The sequence below is a fragment of the Crocuta crocuta genome, unplaced genomic scaffold (assembly GCF_008692635.1).
Source record: "Crocuta crocuta isolate KB4526 unplaced genomic scaffold, BGI_CrCroc_1.0 scaffold176, whole genome shotgun sequence".
In the NCBI taxonomy this organism is placed as follows: domain Eukaryota; kingdom Metazoa; phylum Chordata; class Mammalia; order Carnivora; family Hyaenidae; genus Crocuta; species Crocuta crocuta.
The window spans coordinates 4,482,546-4,501,407 of NW_027531905.1; the positions used below are offsets into that span (position 1 = coordinate 4,482,546).

Sequence of the window (18,862 nt, forward strand, 5' to 3'; positions counted from 1 at the left end):
GGAGAAGCAGTACTGCAAGATAAAAGTACCTGGCAGTCAGGTAAAAAGGTGGGCAAGCATTCTTAAAAAGGAGAAAGGATGAATGTGAAAAGGAAAGAAAAGAATTCAGGAAGCATTAAAGAGGGGAATGGAATGTAAAGAAAGTAGATGGGAGCAAAATTGAGAATGGAAAAGTGAATTACTAAGGAAAGAAGATGGTGATACAGGAAAAGATTAACAAATGAAAAATTCTCTACTTTCTGAGCCTAAAAATCAACTACTCTTGATTCTAAAAAAACATAGAAATTCTAAGAAACAAAAACAAAACAGAAAACAAAACCAAACAAAAAAACAATTTAAAAAACCCTCAATATTCAAATTGGCTATTTTATTTAATCATGTTTTCCCCTACAATATCAAAAGAGCAACTCATTCTGACTTAACAGAGACTACTACTGGCACTGTTATGTCTGGCTTAGTAGGGACTTTTACTTTGAGTAGGACATGAACATTATCCTAGATGAGCAACAGAGCATCTTCTAGAAACTTCCAGACTTGGGGGCTCAGGACCAAAGTGAATCACTGTCACTCTCCATTGTTTTGGCCTTGAATTACTACTTTCTTGCCAAGAGTGGTGGACTTGATGTTCTATTTCAGGAACTGCATTTGTTCAGAATGCTTCCTTAATTAGCAAACAAGTGCAGTGACCCAGAGCTAGCCCCCTGAGGACTACCAACTACACACTGTGATTTAAAGGCGAAAAAAAGTGCCAATTGCCAAAAGCTTTCTTTACTGGTTCTGCCATGATGCTATCAGGCACTGACAGCTAGAAGTTTTTGTTGAAATAAGGCAGGAGAAAAGGAAACACATAAAGCCATCATTTTCATTATCTCATCAGAACATATTAGTTCAGCAGTATAGGTGGCTGTCACCTAGAAGACAGCGGGGGTGGGGGGGGTGAGAACAGAGCTGGATAGGTTTATTTGTGAGAGAGAGAGCGAGAGAGGATGATGGGAAGATCTACACAGGGTTGCTGCTAGAGAGGGCTGGCTTGTGGGGTGGGGGTGGGACAATTGGAAAGCACTGAATGAAAGGCAGTGATTGGTACGTGGCATGTGGGGTGGTGTGCATGGGTGCAACAGTCGTGCCTGTGTGCACCCTCCCACCACGTGCAACGCAACCGAGTATCTGAGCATTTGTGGGATGGGGAAAGGAAGCAACATATATCAAGCCCAGAAAAGGCTCCCCTGTGTTTAGAGTGCTCACAGGTAACTCTCATCTTGTCATAAGCCACCACAGATGCCAGTTTCATCACAATGCCAGTCCACAATGCTTAATGCAGGTCATCTGACAGCACAGACCTAGACGCATTGTCTACCACAATCTCTTCCAGAAGTTTCTTTAAATAAATGGAGGTGAACAGTGCCCTGTCAGTAAGCCGCCCTTTGTGTGAAGCAGTGCTGACGGCTCACAGCATACCTCAGAAATGATCATGGCCCTGGTTGAATATTGACAAGTGTAGTGCTGTGTCTTTCCTACCATTTTTCCAGCGGTTTTATAGATGATCTCTGTGATATAATTATTTCGTCTTGCAGAGGAAGAAATCAAGGGGGGAAAATAACTTGCCCAGACTGCTCAGGAAGTGTGGGTCTTGGGTATCAATCAGGACCCCTTACTTAGAACTCTGAGTCTCATCGTCACACAGATCATAGTGAATGGTGAAGAGTGTTCAACTCTGAACATTGTGACTTCATTCAGATCTCATAAAAACAGGAGTAATTATTAAGAGTTTGTCTCTGTGTATGATTCTCCTGTTTTCTGACCTTGGGGTGGTGAATTGGATCTTGTGTATTGCCAAGAACCAACTGTCACAGTTACCACTGTATTCAAGGAAATATCATGGAGTGAGGGTAAGGACTGCCAAGCACTGATCATTTGGAACCCAGTTAAATAGAGCTGCCCTTTCTCTCAAATGTTTCTAAGAAGAAATATTGCTTAAGGGGAAAACTCATGGGAACCAAGCTGAGTGCCTTGCCTTATTTATATAGTGTAAAGAAAAAGATGAGGCCATCTGGGCGGCTGCATTTACCCAATATTTAGGAGTTTATCCCAAATGAATTCAGATCCTAAATAATTTTTGGAATATACAACTCTAATGTGTCTAATTGCTCAAATCTTTACAAATGGACCTCATTTTTAGTTAAAGAGAAAGCCAGGTGTAATACACAGCATGTTAGGTTTTCTTGATAGATAAACTTCTGTACTTTAAAGAAAGTGGTACCTTTAGGGGCACCTGGGTGGCTCAGTCAGTTAAGCCTCTGACTTCAGCTCAGGTCATGATCTTGCAGTTCATGAGTTCAAGTTTGTGCTCACCGCTTAGAGGCTGAAGCCTGCTTCAGATTCTGTGTTTCCCTCTCTCTACCCCTCCCCCATTTGTGATCTGTTTCTCTCTCTCACTCTCTCGCTCTCTCTCTCTCAAAAATAGACATTAAAAATGTTTTAAAAAATAAAGAAAGAAGTACCTTTAAATCATTTGACAAATTAAAGGAAGAGAGTAAGACAATTAAGTCCGTAAGACAATTAATTTGCAGCCTGCTATTGTATTTCAGTATATTGCTAGGAACAATTTCCTCTCTTTCTACAAAGACTGTAGAAAATCTGCCTACAGGATGGAGAGAAGGAAGAAATAGGAAACCAGAAAAATTAATAGAGATAAGGGAGCCAAAGTGTCAATGGTTGAAATATGTAGCAGGAACTTAGCAATGAGAAGAATTAGAGTAGTCAAGGGAACAAAAGTAGGGGCACTATACTTTTTAAGAGTAATAATGAGATTCTTCAAATATATCAAGGTCAAGAATGATAAAGAAAAGCTGAGGAACTATTGACGATTAAAGGGGACCACAGAGACAACACCACTGAATGCTATAGGTGATCCTAGGCTGGATTCTGTATAATAAAGACCTTGTAAAGGATACTATTGGGACAATTAAAAAAAAAAATGGGAACATGGATAGTAGTTAAAGTTTAGTATTCATATTAATTTTCCTAAACCTGATAACTGTACTATGGCTATATATGTTCTTGTCCTTACACACTGAAATATTTAGGCATAAAGAGGTACAATGCCTCCAACTTGCTTTCAAATAGTTTAGGAGAAAAAATATGGACAGGTATATCAATCAATCAATAAGATCCCCTCACCCCTCCTCTTTTCCCACATATATATACACACATACATAGCATGTGTAGGTAGAGATATGCATGTATGCATCACATGTATACAGGGAGACAGAGAGACACAGACAGAGGAGGATAAACCAAATAGGTCAAGCTATAAATAATCAGTCAATTTGGATAAAGGGTATACATGAATTCCTTGTCGTATTTCTTGTAACTTTTTGATATTTTTGAAATTATGACAAAGTAAAGTTACAAAATGTTAACACAGGGTAAAGGAACTAACTAATTTCTTAAACACACAGCCTATTGTATGCTTAAACACTCCTGAATACCCTGACATCAAAGTTTTCAGACACCCCCCCCCCCAACAGGATATGTGCTGAGAGAGCCAGGAAAGCAAAGACTCTAGTGTATACTCTTCAAGTTTCCTGTTGACTTTCAACAGCAATAGCGCACCCTGTCATCACTTGAAGCTGACATTTCTATATCTTAAAAATCTTAAGAGTCAAACAAATATCCTTTCTTCCCAGTCTTAACCAACTTGACTCACAGTATTGACAGCTGCTGAGGACCAGAAAACAAATGCAAGGAGGAAGTAAGCCTAGAGCTCTCCAGACGGCTCTCTGTACCCCAACTGTTGAAGAGGCCAGAAGAGTCCAATCTTTACCAGCTACAGAAGTTGTCACTCTGTGGTGGCACTGCAACCCTTCATACATTATTATTTCTCCTAGCAGTTTTGAGGGATTCTCCCAAGGCCTTAGGGACATGATGTTTCATTACCTTCCAGAAAGCCAGTAATGGCATTTTGTGGTCGTGAACAGATTACACACAGGCACAGATATACATTCTCTCACGAAAGTGTGTTTCTGAGGCTGCATGACTCATTGTCTTCTATTCATATAGGTAGCATATTATGTTTGGCTGGAATACAAAAACAGGTAGCTTAACTAGTTGCATGAGCATGTGGCCTTTGTCCATAGCCCAGAGGAGATCACCTGTTGGGCCCTCAGTGGAATTTCCACTCCCTGTTCAAGTCAAAAACATAACTGAAAAAAGATGTCGCTGGTCTCCAGGTGTTTCTTTGCATTGGCCAACTTCTGCCCTCTCCCCAGTGTCTCCCAGGAGTGAGAGAGAGATTTGAAATTGCGTGGCAGTGGCGAGGTTATTGCAAGGAGAGTTGGGTAGAAAATGGTGCCCAACCAGTCAGACTGGAGGTCTCTTTCTGAGGGCACTCAACTGCTCTCAATTTCCTTTAAAAGATTTGCTCCTTTTAAAGAATGTTCATGGCCTCATGAGCCAGAATCAGGCTGGATATAACCGATGTGCCTACCACCTGCCCAGCCTTCCCAACTTCTCCAGGTTTATCCATATCTATTGGTGCTTTCCAAACCCTTTTGAAACATACTTCTGGGAAGTCTCTCTCTACAGATGAACTTCACTTGGACCTGTCCACTACTCTCCTTAATTACAAGTATATCTTTCCTCACAAAACATATACTTTTAATTAGATTATAAGTGTAATTTTTTAACTCAATATATGTTAACCAGGTCTTGGTTGTAAGCAATAGAAATACATTCTGGCTTCCTTAAGAAAAAAGGAAATTATTAGGGGTATATGTACTTTACATGACATAGTCAATAGGAAGGCTGAAGAACAAAAGGTCGGGAGGAAAAAGGCCAGAACCCAGGAAAACAAGAACCGTGGACGGTCCCACATGAAGAATCTGCGTATGACACTGCCACTGACATCATCAGGGCCACAGCTGGACACTACTGCACTAGGCAATACCAACAGCTGCCCTGGGAAATATTACTAAACTTTTTTTTTTTTTTTTAGTTTCTTTAATTTATATACTTTGAGAGAGAAAGAGCATCAGCAGGGGAGGGGCAGAGAGAGGTAGAGAGAAAATCCCAAGCAACCTCTGTGCTGTCAGCAAGAGCCTGATGCAGGGCTTGAACTCACGAACCGTGAGATCATGACCTGAGCTGAGATCGAGAGTTAGATGCTTAACTGGACAAGCCACCCACGTGCCCATAAACTGTTCTGGTCTTTGCACCACTCCCTGAACATTCAGAGTTCCAAAAGGGGACATCCAAAAGGCTAACGCTGGGTCTTATGCTTCAGCCCTCGGCGTCCATAACCTCACCAGAAAAGGTCCAGAGTCTCAGGAATGAAAACAAGTGCTAACACATTTAAAAACTTCAAGGGAATGAAAATTGAGAAACACAATTTGTAATTCATTTGCAAACTAAAAAAAAAATTATTTTTAAATAACTGACCCCCTTGATCAAATTCTTTCATAAACCCAGGTTTGGGGCACCCTAGATTTATTCACTCGATGCTTTCTGCATTTCTTCAATGTCCTTTCTTCTCTCTGTGTTCACTCTAAAATAGGAAGAGAGTCTTTTCAGCACTTTGGGTATTTGAAAGTTTTTGTCCATTTATCATTACGTCAGTGAGCTAAAGAGTGGGATAAATGTATCTAATCAGAAACAAAACTAATCGAACCCCCTTTTTTGTATTTCCCTAGCAGAGAGTGAAGGATTAACAGGTTTTCCAATGTGTCTCCTCCTCTGTCCGGTAGAGGTAGAAGCTGAAGCTGTTGGCTGGTCCTAATTAAAAGTTCATTTTAAGTCTTAAAGAAAAATGAAAACCTAATGTATTCCACTTAAGCCTTTGCTGAATATCTCCTTCACATACACACATTTCTGCCTCAAGATAGTCAGTTTTCAAGACTAGTTTTCAAATGACTGAAGAAGGTAAAGACTTTAGGACATCTGTTTTCTAGTTACCTGTCCTCCTTAGGGAGGCTTCATGGACACAGTGCGTCTCCCCTAGCACCTCGAACATGCTTACGGGGTCAAAGAGAACTAACCGATATCGAGTGCCTACAGTGCCCCAAGTTTCATCTTGAGTGCATCATGTGTATTATTGCATTGAATCCTTACAACCCTGGAAGGAAAATAACAGTACGCCCTCTCTTCATATGAATACACTTAAGCTAAAGTAAGTAAGCTAACCAAAGTTGCAGAGCAATAAATGAGAAAGTCAAGACACACACTCCGGAACCCCTACTCCTTTCACAAATACTGTGATACCTCAGATGTATCCCTGCCAGAATCTGGATATTGTCCTTGATCTGGTCTCAGGCCTTTCTCTATAACCTGGAATTTCAAGCAGATGTAGCATTTTTTCCTTTACTAGAATGGTCAATGTGGCCACAGATCCCCAAAACTCTGGAAACCAGAACAACTGTCACAAATGTCAATTCAGGCCAATTGCAGAAGCAATCGCTTTTCTTATATCCATTCACAAAGCATCTTGTTTTACTTCTTTTCTCTACTGTCCAATATGCTATTCACACCCTGAAGAAAATAAAATTAGGTTGTGCCTTCTAAATGCCACATTCTATTTGAAGTCCTAGCTAATGTTTTCACTTTCTTTTTTCTGATTGGAAAAATATACCCATGATATAATTTAGAAAATATAAAAATGTATAAGAACAAATTAAGTTACCCGTAATTGATGGAATGGTTTTGATTTGGTTAATATACCTAAATATAAGAAAAATCACGAGGCTTTAGTTCTACACAAATGTTTTTAGTATAGAGCCACACTCGAATTCCTCTAGGCTGCCTCTTCAAGCCCACCAAGGCAAGAAATGATGCGGGAGCCTTTAAGAGCACAGTGTCAGAAACATAATATGCACTTAATAATAATTCAATTAGCTAATCTCACCTAATTTGATCCCTGGCCACAGAGGCAAAAAGACAGCTTTCATGATGAAAGGCTGATAGAAATCTAGCAGTGGTGACAATTAGTTGTCCTTTCTTCAGTTGAAGAGGTTGCCAGTGGAAACAGGCCTGGCCTAACAATTGTTGCCAGGCCTGCATTTTTCATCCCATAATGGTAAGAAGAGATGTGTGACTGAGATGGATTCATTCATCCACTCAACAAATATTTATTGAGTGCCTACTATACGCCAGGGTCTGGCAAGTCTTCTAGACACTAGGGATTTGGCAGTGAGCGAGATAGACAAAACCCTGCTCTTAAAGGAAAACAAATGAGACTTGTTTTCAAAGGTCCAAAGTCCTTGTATCTGAAATTTTCAAATGGACTTCAAGACTTTTTGTGCTTTCTAGATTTATGCCAGGATCTGAGGGACAAACCACGTCGCCATCCTTTTCTGAAAGCCAGTGTCCAGGGAAATGGTGTGTTGAGATAAGGAAGCATGTTCAAATTAGAGTGATATTTAGGTAAAAAGAGGCTCTGGGTTGGAAGGTAGTTTAAACCCCCTCATGCCAAGGTAATGGGTCGGTTAGTTGGGTTATTTTTTTTTTTCTCCTCTCACCCACTTAGGGACTTGGATCAAGAAGATGCCATATTCAACTGAAAAGAAATATCAGAAAGTATGACTATTTCCCCCAACAGTCTTAGACACGTGATCTCTTTTTCCTTGGAGACTTTCTTGATGCCTTTTCTATGTGTGGGCACTTTTAGGCATGTTTTAAACCGATTTCTGGGTGTAGCATGTTTCTCCCTTGTCCAATACAACACACCCAAATTACCACATAGAGCTCCTGGCTTGAAAATGTTGGATGCCTTTTTGAAGAAAGATCTCTTTGGCCTTCTAACACTTGGAAGTGAAGGAGCTCTTAATGCCTTTTTTTATTTTTCCATGACTGCCAAACATGGACAAGTTACAAAATTTTAATTTGGGAAAACCAACCTCACCAAGTCACACAAACACATGTTCACAAATTATTTGTCTTCCCCTCGATCAAGTTTCCATTTGTTTGTTTGTTTCAGAGATTGCTTGCATCTTTCTTGAGCCCACTCTCTGCTTCCTGTTTTTGAGCAGAGGTTGGAGAGTGGCCCTTGAGGCCCAGGTATGAAGATGCTTGGTGATTAGAGGCACTGTGAGTTTTTGTCTGGCATCTACTTTCTCCAGCAGATGTTTCTAGTTGCTCATGAAGGACATGGAGAATCTTCCCTTTCACTGTCTCTATCTCAGTTCCTTTCACATTTGTGGAATGATTGACTCATCATTGTTGGGAAGGTTTATATGGAAGAAGCTAAAAGAAATGCAACCTCCTCCTTGTGATATATAATCCACTAATTTGAGCAACAAAGAGAACAAATAAGATGCAAAAAACAAAAACAAAAACAAAAAAAACCCAATTTCAAATTCTAGCACTGTCATACTAGATCACTGATACTCAATATTTTTGCCTATGAAGACCACTTTTTCATTTAAAAAACAGTCATCAGTCATCAACACATACCACACATACATACACACACATACACAATTGCAGTTATATTTTTGGTGTATGTTATTTAGAAAAATACATAATCAGATATTACTACTAGGTATTAAGAAACACTTAAATGAATTTGTATTTTATCTAATTGTAAGGCCATCTATACACATTTGAAAAATAATACTGTATATATGCAAAAGATATTTTGAAGCCACGGGCATATTTGGTACACCAGTGGATTCACAGATTCCTGATAATAGCACTAGGGTTTTTCACGGATTCACATCACCGACAAGTTGAGAAGTTTCAGAGTTGAGGAAGAAACACTGCACTCTCCTTGAGTTGACCAGAACCAGGATGGGCATCTGGGGACCTTGGCTTTGACTGTGTCTGTACTGTGTGACTACGTAAACTTGAGCATGTTGCCTAATCCCTTTGGGCTGCATTTTCTTCACTTGTAAAGTGGTGGTGATAACATCAAATAATGTTAATGTGATTCTCAAATCAGATCATAGATAGGAAGGGAAGGAGGCCAGATTACTAGGACCAAAAATAGTCTTTCTGTCTCTGTTTCTCTCAAACTTGGTTCCACACAGCACAGCATAGCCAATATGCGCTTACCTCATAAGGCCAGAAGGGAGAGATACTCTCAAAAGACCCAAGCCATATGGAGAGTGACATTTATCCACCACTGGCTATGCTGAATTTACACTGGTGACCTATCCATGAGAGCCCTGGTGTCTGGTCCAAACTACCAAGTCATTTCCCAAACAGAAGCTCTGCTAATCCCTAAATCTGCTGATATGAAGTGTGATGCTACTCTCTTAAGAACTGGCCTTTCTATTTATTATAATTCACATGAAGATTTGCAAAGAGTATGAATTCACCACAGAAATGAACTAAGGAAGTACCACATTCATAGCTGGAATCTTAGCATTTCGAGTCTGTAAATAGCACCCCTTATGTAATCCATTATTCTCAGCAAGGATGCGTGGGCTCAAGTCTATTTATTTTAATTCAGTTTTTTCTCATGTCATCTGGTAAGATTTAGCTATAACTGTAGCAGCTGCAGTCCGAATTACCATGCTGCTCGGCACCGACTCACAGTGTACTGCACTACGATGACGATGTCTTCTTTCTCCTAACGAGCTTAATGCCGCGGGTCCCATGCGAAGCGTACACTCGTATCCCAGGAAGAGTGAGTGAGGTGGCACAGGGACACACAGCATCCCGTAGAACACTGCTCAGTGTGCTGCCGCGGTTCAGTCCTTGCCCTACGGGCAGCCCAAACATCCAGATCAAAGGAAGTTCAGAAAGAACCAAGGCGCAACCCTAATTCAATACAGGAAAATTGCCTCGGCTTTAGTGCTTATTTCGTTCTTCCAAGAAAACAACAACAAAAGAGGAAGGGGAAAAAAAGGCCAGAAGTCCCTCAGATCAGGCTCTGGCATCAGGAATGAGTCTGCCAAGGTGGAAGGCATCCCCACTGGGGAAGGAGGCTCGTTTTCCTAGATTAATCAGAGTGCTCAGAGCCTGCTTTCATTTCTAAATGTACTACTGCCAAAGTACAACATAAGCCACTTAATTTCTTCCCACAAACTAGAATTATTAGCTGTCATACAAGCTAAACAGTTTTAATAAAACCCCAGGAGAGTGAAATCCATGTGAGGTGGAAGAGTGAAGCCAGGAGATAGGTAATCAGAGGCTGGGGTTTTTAGAGCCCAATATAAATCCATACTAGGGTATTAATAAAAAGCAATTACCCAGGCGGTTTACATGTTGACACTTGTCTGATCTGATAAGGTAACTGGTAAATCCTTTTTGTGGTGGACAGAAGAGCAGGGTGTAGCCACCACTGTAAGAGCCCGAGAACGTTGATGGCCAACGTTGTTCTTAGGGAAAGACAAATACACAGATCTATGAAAAAATTACAGTTTCCACTACAGGAGCTTCCTTTATAGTCTGGTTCGGGGCAACCATAGGGCTAAAACTAGGTAAAAGAGGTAGAAATATTTTATTTGGAGGCTTTTGATCCAAATAGCTTCCCACGGTGACCGGTACTGAGCACCCTTCCCCCGCCTCAATTAGTCACTCCTCGGAGTTGAGACAAGTTTCCAAGAGGCACATGTTAAAATGCCAGTACGGTTACCTGGGAGGATGATACATGACGCCCATAATCACATCAGTTTACGAGGTTGCCTGGTGATGGAGCAAGGCTCTCAGCCTACAGAAGCACCACAGCCAGCACACTCCACAGGAACATGGACATTTCCGAGGTGGAAAGTAGTGCTCTCTGGGACAGATCCCTGTGGGGAGTGCTCCAGGAGGAGCCCTCTCCCACTCAGGGGAGGCAGGGGGGCATAGGAGCGGGATAAGTGAATAAGAGCAGGATAAGCAGGCCAGAGAAGGGGCCAAGAGAAGTCCAGGTTCTGGAGTGGACTGTGTTGACTCCTCTTCTAGAACAAGAATGTAACAACAGAGGCTGCAGTTTTATTCTGGGATAAGACTCCTGTATTCTTCCAGAAGTGCCACCCTTCATGGTTTTCCTCAGGACATGAATCATTCTGATTAGTAGCACCACCAACTCAGGCCCAAAGAGTTCAGTGAAATACGCAATCTTTAAAACCAATTTTTTCATGTTTATTTATTTTTGAGATAGATAGTGAGCTAGAGAGGGACACAGAGACAGAGACAGAGACAGAGACAGAGAGAGAGAGAGAGAATCTCAAGCAGGCTCTGTTCTGTCATTTTAGGACCCGACGCAGGGCTCAATTCCAAGACTGTGAGATCATAACCAGAGACGAAATCAAGAGTCAGATGCTCTACTGACTGACCCACCCAGGTACCTCAAAATATAGCAATCTTAAGCAAAAAGACAATAGTGCATGGATTAAACTTTTCTTTATCATTTTAGATCAAGGAAAATATACTCATAACCATATAGTAAAGCTCCTTGGAACGTACTGAGATCCAGTAAGTTCTAAAGCTGCATTTTCTATATCCTGTGCATAGTGGCAAAATTGAAAAGTTTACCTTGAGAAAAAGTGAGCATTTGTTTGGTTTTAAACTGAAAAGCTGCATAATTTGTCTCTAGTTTCACATGTGCCTGCCTCTTACTCAACCCTGTAGAGCAAAATTAAATTATGAAAAGATTCCTATTTACCATGTTTTGGGGGGACTATTCTTCTATCTGTATTTGATCTGTTTTTATTGCTATTTACTTTTTCTACCATTCATATAAGTGTGTTTCTTTTTTTCTCTAATTTCCAAATAGAGAAAGTGGACACAGGGAGTTGGTGGTGATGTGCACAACCTAGAGGTGAATGAACCCACCAGTATTAGATGAGATGCCTTTCTTTCCTAGCAAAGGTGCTTGCATTTGGAGCCACATTCCTCTTCTATTCTGAATGAACTGGGTGGTTTCTGTCCTGCTTCTTTTGAGAGACTGCTGGCATTGTATGTCTTGAGTGAAAAGCAAATATCTACAGTGATGTCTAATTGGGAATTCCTATTTCTTACTAGGGAAGAGAATGGATATATTGACAACAGGGATTCTCAAGGCTTTTCTCTACCCATGTTTTATTGTTAACTGAAAGAAAGGAAAGTTAAGACTGAAGAGAGAAAGAAGGAGCCTTCAACCCTGACACACCACACCTCCTGAGAATTTGCAAGCTTCGCCCAGCACCCGTGAGGCACAATAAAGTTTAACAATTAGGCACAATACAGCGCATTACTCAGTCCTTCTATCTGGCCAGCACTTGCTCAAGGCTTCTGAAACAAAAATATCATCCTTAGAGCCAAAAATCATTCTCCTTCCTGGTAACTTGAAAAATGAGCCAATTCCACTGCCCAAATATAGCATCCCATTATTATAGGCGTTTCTATTAATTTGCATAAGACAGCACAAGGGAAATTTTTGCTATCCAAAACTTTCCCCGAATTCATTAGTCATGTCATTCTTTTTTTTTTTTTTTTAAAGCTTATTTATTTATTTTGAGAGAGACAGAGACAGTGCCAGCAGGGGAGGGGCAGAGAGAGGGAGAGAGAGAGAATCCCAAGCAGGCTCCATACCATCAGCACAGAGCCCAATGCGGGGCTCAAACTGAGCTGAAACCGAGACACTCAACTGACTGAGCCATCCAGGCACCTCCTCATTAGTCATGTCATTCTTAAAGGACTCTGCCCTTTAAAAAAATTAGTGCCCTTTGATTAGATGGGAAAATAGAAGGTGCATATCATGACAGAACAATAAGATTGTCTCCAGAGGAGCTAAGAGAAAAGTTAGTCTTTCAGAAGCTAACTGAAGTCTTTAATGTGGTGTGTAGGAATGCCATCTGATCCAAACTCCTACTCAATGCAGTGAGAGAATCTTCCATACCACGTCCCCAACAGATGGCTAGTCTCCACTTTAATACTGTCAGTGTACAACACATACAACCCACATGTTTGCAGAATGGCTCATTTCTATTTTTCAACAGCTCCAATGTTTAGGTTTGTGTTAACATCATACAGTTGTCTCCCTCTCTATATTTTCATTCATCTAATGGTTTTACTCCCCTACTCAAAACACTGATAACCCTCCAGTGGCTTCAGAATAAATCCAAATTCTTGAGCATCACACTCTCAGAACTTTATGATCTACTTCTCATTTTTTTTTTCACCTAAGTCTATTTCCGTTCCCCTATTTCAACTATTTACCTAACAAATATATTGAATAAATATATATGTTGGGCACTGTAGACCACAAAGATGAAAAAACAGTCTTTTGTGTTTTAAGAACCTCCTAGGAGCTCTTTCCAAGTATCCTGAACCCTGGCAACACCAGCCTGTTAACTGTTTCTCAAAGATGTCATATATTCTCATGCCACTGTGGGACTGTTCTTCCTTCCTGAAATGCACTTTCTGCCTTACCTCTGCTGGCAGAAATTCTGCTTATCACTGCTACCTCCTATGAGAACCTTTTTCCAATATCAAAGTCAGAATTGAGGAGTCTCTTATCTGCACTCCCCTAGCACTTAACTTCTAGAAAGGGCCAGCACTGCATCCCTCTCGTTCACTAATACATCTTGATTCCTAACATACTACAGGGTCCAAGTCAACACTAAAGAATCATTTGCTGAATGATTGCTTGTCATAAAAGAATAGTAAACAAATCTCCTCGATGGCACTTGCCAGAGTGTAATTTGTGTTCCCATTGAATATGTGTATGTCTTCTCCACCAGATTATAAGTTCCTTGTCAACAAGGACCATACTCTGTTCCTGTGTCCTCCATCCCTACCAGAATGCTTAGCACATGATAAGTGCTAACGCACGCACTTGAACTAATTCGTTTAGTAAATATTACTGAATGAATAATATATGTGCAAGACACTGTTAGGCTCAGTATGTTCTTAACAACACTGATAACTTCCTCTATTATATATCTAATGGGAAGGACAAGACATCACAAATATAATAATTTATCAAACTGACTTTTATTATCTTGCACGTTACTTTTCTGAGGAGTCATTAGAAGAGTGTCTGAACTACTTAGTTTTTATAAAAGTGCAAATTAAAGCAGCTTTTATTAAATGACAAGAGCTGATATGTTATTGACTGTTTATACTTACTAGGTACAAGATCGTATTCTTTGCTTTCTACATGTCTTTTCCTATACTTGCAACATCAGCCTTCCTGGCACGTTCTATTATCAATCCCACAGAGGCAGAGAGAAATTAAGTAGAAATTAAGAGAAATTAAGTGACCTTTCCTAAGGTCACACATAGAGTAAGTTACAAGGACAGGATTAGAAATCAGTCCATACATTTGACCAAGTATACTGCCTTTTTGGCAAAAGAAACACACCCCACATCAGGCAATAGTCAACTATATTTAGAACAGAAGTCACTGCTTGGGAGATTTGGAGCAATGTCTAATTGCTCATTTTCCCAACTATATTAGGACACTCACGTTGATAGCTTCTGTTTGAATAGCCTCGAGGATACTAGAGCTGATGCTGAAAAAAATGGAACATCTAAATATACCCATGGAGGAAATCTAACATAAGCAAAGATGGAAACGTATTGGAAGGATGTGGAAGAACTCTGCAATTTTAATGGAAGTTGAAAAACCAGATTTCTGAATCAACAGGAACCAGTGTAACTCTTTGGCTGTGGGGAGCAGACAACTAAAGGTGTTTCTTGGCTGGCCAGGGAGGGTCAAACATTTTAATTGGCAATGCCAGCAAGGCTGAATCCAATTGGGGTAGGGCTGTTCTCTGAACCACAGTGCTCATGCTGTTACTGGGGAAAAAAGACGGTATGAGGCAGGACTGCAACAGATGCCCATTCCAGCAAATGTTACAGCAATAAGAGTTCTCCAGTTTTGCAGGATAAAATGACTTAGAAATTCCCGAATCCCGAATTAAATATAGACAAATTCATATATAGTAGATCCATAATAGGATGCTAAGAATGGATTAAAAAGTAGGGCCTATAAGAAGCTTTTATTGTACATGTACTGTAATAATACAGAACATTTCCTAAAGGTAAATGTATCTATTTTTCCCCATTTTCCCTTCAACATTGGATCATGTATATAAAATCCTGGCACAGAGTTATGTTTTTTGAATTTCCCCCTTTTTCTATATCATATACATTTCCCCAGTCTCCTTCACAGTCTTTATCATTTTATTTTAATTATTTTATAGTATTCTATATTTTTCCAGTATAATTTGCTCACTGAATCTCATGGAATATTTCTTTCTTTTTTATTTTTTTTAATGTTTATTTATTTTTGAGAGACACAGAGAGACAGAGTGCAGGCAGGGGAGGGCAGAGAGAGATGGAGATACAGAATCCGAAGCAAGCTCCAGGCTCTGAGCTGTCAGCACAGAGCCCGATGTGGGCCTCGGACCCACAAACTGTGAGATCATGACCTGAGCCAAAGTTGGATGCTTAACTGACTGAGCCACCCAGGTGCCTCTAGACCAAAATATTCTTAAATCTTCCAAAATAAAATAATACACCAGATTCTTTATTATAAAGGTAGAGATGCTATGTGTTTGATTTTCTTAATCATTTATAATTAATGCTAAATATACCCACTGGGAAACCTCCCTGACTCACCGAGTTCACACCTCCACCAGAGACTTGGCCTGGGATGTCACCTGGGTTCTTGCCCGCAACTCTGGGGCAACACACTGAGGCCACTTAACTTAAAGAAGTATTGGTTTCAGGGCCCTCCTGGCTTCATCTTCAGTGTGGTCCTCATCCTGTTTATCTCTCAGAAGTCTGAAACCACCACCCAAACTGGTCACTTGATTGGCCCTGGGGAACTTATTTAACTTCCAACTCTAAAATCCTTTGAACATCACTCAGTTTTGCCTTCTTTTTCCAATTCCATCCTCCTAGGTCTACACAAGTCTTATGGATACTAAAATGATATCTAATTGAAATCTTGGTATCTTACATGGTTTTGCCTGAATACTCAGTCACAGGTGCCAGGTTCATTCTGCTGACAATAACAAGCTAATATACACTTTTGTTTAAGCCAATTTTATCCTCCTTGGACTTCATTTTCTCTTATCTGCAACCCATTGAGATTGAATCTTGCAAAAATTTGATTGATTAAGCCAATTTAAAAAATTTGATGATTGATTAAAAGACACTACATGATTTACATTGTGTCTCTCACATTGCTGGGCTCGCTAACTGATTATATCTTTATTATGACAATGGTTTGTAGCCAAAGCATCTAGAAGAAAATGCCATGTAAGAGGTACAGAAATTTCTAGGGACTATAATAAAATATTTGTTATTATTCTAGCACTTACAGTATCCTGGGCTTCCAGGTATTTGATGAATGTAGGAAGATTTTAATGACCATATAAGTACAACAGCAATTATCATGAGTTTAGCATTTACTCTAATACCAACCGTTTGGCACTCCTTTAGGAGATGGTTAGTCAAGTCCAGCCACCAAAGAAGACAGACGAGCGGCTCAGGGAAACAAAATATATTATACTCACAGGTCGTAAAGGCAAGAGGCACAGCATGGCATACGGGACCACGTGGAAGAGACACTGACATGGAAGACAGGAGAGAGGGTGTGGGCAACACTTAGGCCACCGCCTTTATTTGTTTTTCAGCTGGAAAGGCAAAGCACAACAAAGTAAATAGTTTAGGATTGGCTAGTTTGGGTAATATTAGTGGGCTTTGCGATGCTATAGGGTTGTCTCTAGTTTTCTGATACCTGGTCCTGGGATGAGTAAAGCAGAAGAACATTGCCTCCTGGCATGCCTGGGTCAGAGAAAGGAAGGTGGCTCTGGATTGGTTAGCCTCCATATCAAAGACCTGCTCCCTGCTGGGCCCTTTGCAACCTCTAAGAATTTGCCAGCCCAGGGAAGTAATCTCTTCAGAGCCAGAAGGAATTTCTAAGATGTCAGAACATCATAATAAACCAAATATAAAAATATAAACAACATAGACTAAATTCACTGAGTACTCACCATGTGTTAGGGACTCTGCAAAACACTAACCCAATTAACATAGAGCCTAGGAGCTGATGGGTTTTATAATCTAGCATTCTGAGTGCCAAAGGGAGAAAAAATTTGTAAGGACAGAAACATACAGGTATTAAACACCAGTGTGGCACCTGGCTCTGAGAATACTGGAGTACTGGTAAGCAAAATGCCTCACAAACAGGTTTGAGGTGTTTTTCCTTCTATGTGTAGACAGCAATTAGCGTTATATGCACATCAGAATATCTGCCACTCTTCAGTCATTTGAATCTTCAGATTGTAGATTCTAAGCACCATAAGGGTTGAAGGAAGAGCTAATAATATGTCTACTTACAAGCAATCCTACCATGTGTCGTTTCACATCATCATCCCAATACGGTGGCCCGGCCCAGGGGTCATTTGTAGGCTGTTCATTTCTGTGCTATAAGGGCAAGATGGCTGCCAAAGAGAAGAGAAGACAGTGGGGAAGGGCAAGCAAGCCCAGACAAAACCACTTCATTCTTCTTATACTCCAACCATCCCACTTGTTAAAGTATTATCATCAATACCTCCATTTTACATACCACCTCCCTCTACTCTCTCTTTCCCAGACCATTTTCCCTTTTCATCCAGAAATAACCAAGAAAAGCAGCCATGTATGTGACAGTTGAATGACTTGACTCCTTTGTACATGTTAAGTCCTCTGTGTAGCCTCTACACAAACCTCTTCAGGCAAACTGGAATGGAGGTGAGTGAAGAGGAGGAGAAAGGGTTGGGGCCTGAGACTGGATGGATCAGGGGAACGGGGTCTTCACTGGCAATTCTTAAGTCAGAGCAGGGCAGCTGACATAGGACAAAGTTCCCTCAAACAAGCAACCCAATTCATAACGTAGCTCACAGGTGGGTTTTAATAACAAGGCTGAGCCATCTGCTAGCTTCCTATTTTAGCTAATTATTCTTGGTAAGTAAGTGCTAAGCTTTTAAAAGTATTTTTAATTTTTTTTTTTCTTTTTTGTCACCCTCTCTCTATATTTTGGTTTCCTGGGGTAAATCCCTGCCCTAGTTACTCTTCTGGGGGAAAGCCTGACTTGCCTACTATTATTAGCAGAAAAGCCTCTAAGGAAACCTCAAAAATGTTTCCTTTAGCACTCTGATTCTCTAAATTTTCCATCAAAATACACTAGCCTAAACAGCAGAGTTAATTAAGCGCATACCCCAAGGGTCTGGGGTTGTAGCCCAAAGCAGCTCTCTCTAGCAATCTTATACTATATCTTAAAATTTCACACCAACCCTGCTATTTAAAAAATTATCACTGAGTACAATTGAATCTCCAGGAAGATACATCAGATTGTCCTACGACATTATATACCCTTCAGAACACTGTCACACTGCAAAAAGCACATGAAGGGAAATGAGTTTAAGAACATAGGGAATAACAGAAAAGACAGGCACTGGTAAGGTGGGGGCAGTGGAAATGAAAAGGGAGATAAGCCGCTGCCTCAGTCATTAAGCATCTGACTTCGGCTCAGGTCATGCTCTCGTGGTTCATGAGTTCGAGTACCACTTCAGGTAAGCACGAGCCCCCGCTTTGGGTGAGCCCTGCTTTTCTCTCTCTCTCTTTCTTTCTGCACTTCCTGGGATCCTCTCTGTCTGCCCCTCACTTACTCTCTCTCTCTCTCAAAAAAAGTAGATAAATGAATCTCCGATGAAATAATGAAGGTATCTAGAAAGCAGTCTAGAATCAAGAAACATCACCGGGAAATTGTATCAGTCTGAGGCCTTGCCCTCAGTCTTCACACAATTCATCTTAACCTTTATTCCTTCCTAGCCCCAGGCGCTGAGGGCCACCACTGTGGGGGTAGCCTTTTCCCTTACTCAGAATAAAGGAGATAAAAGGAGTATGTGATCCAGATACTCTTAACTATAACTGAGTTCTTTAAAGCATGAATTTCAGAGCA

The 18,862-nt window shown here is 40.6% G+C and overlaps 1 long non-coding RNA gene across 1 annotated transcript; it reads left to right on the plus strand.

The window, feature by feature from the left end:
• Window positions 1-1,819: 1,819 nt before the first annotated feature.
• LOC144240198 (uncharacterized) lies at window positions 1,820-12,113 on the plus strand. Its single transcript, XR_013337641.1, has 3 exons — window positions 1,820-1,889; window positions 11,178-11,266; window positions 11,947-12,113. It is a non-coding gene; the product is annotated as an uncharacterized LOC144240198 (long non-coding RNA).
• The last annotated feature ends 6,749 nt before the right edge of the window (window positions 12,114-18,862 follow it).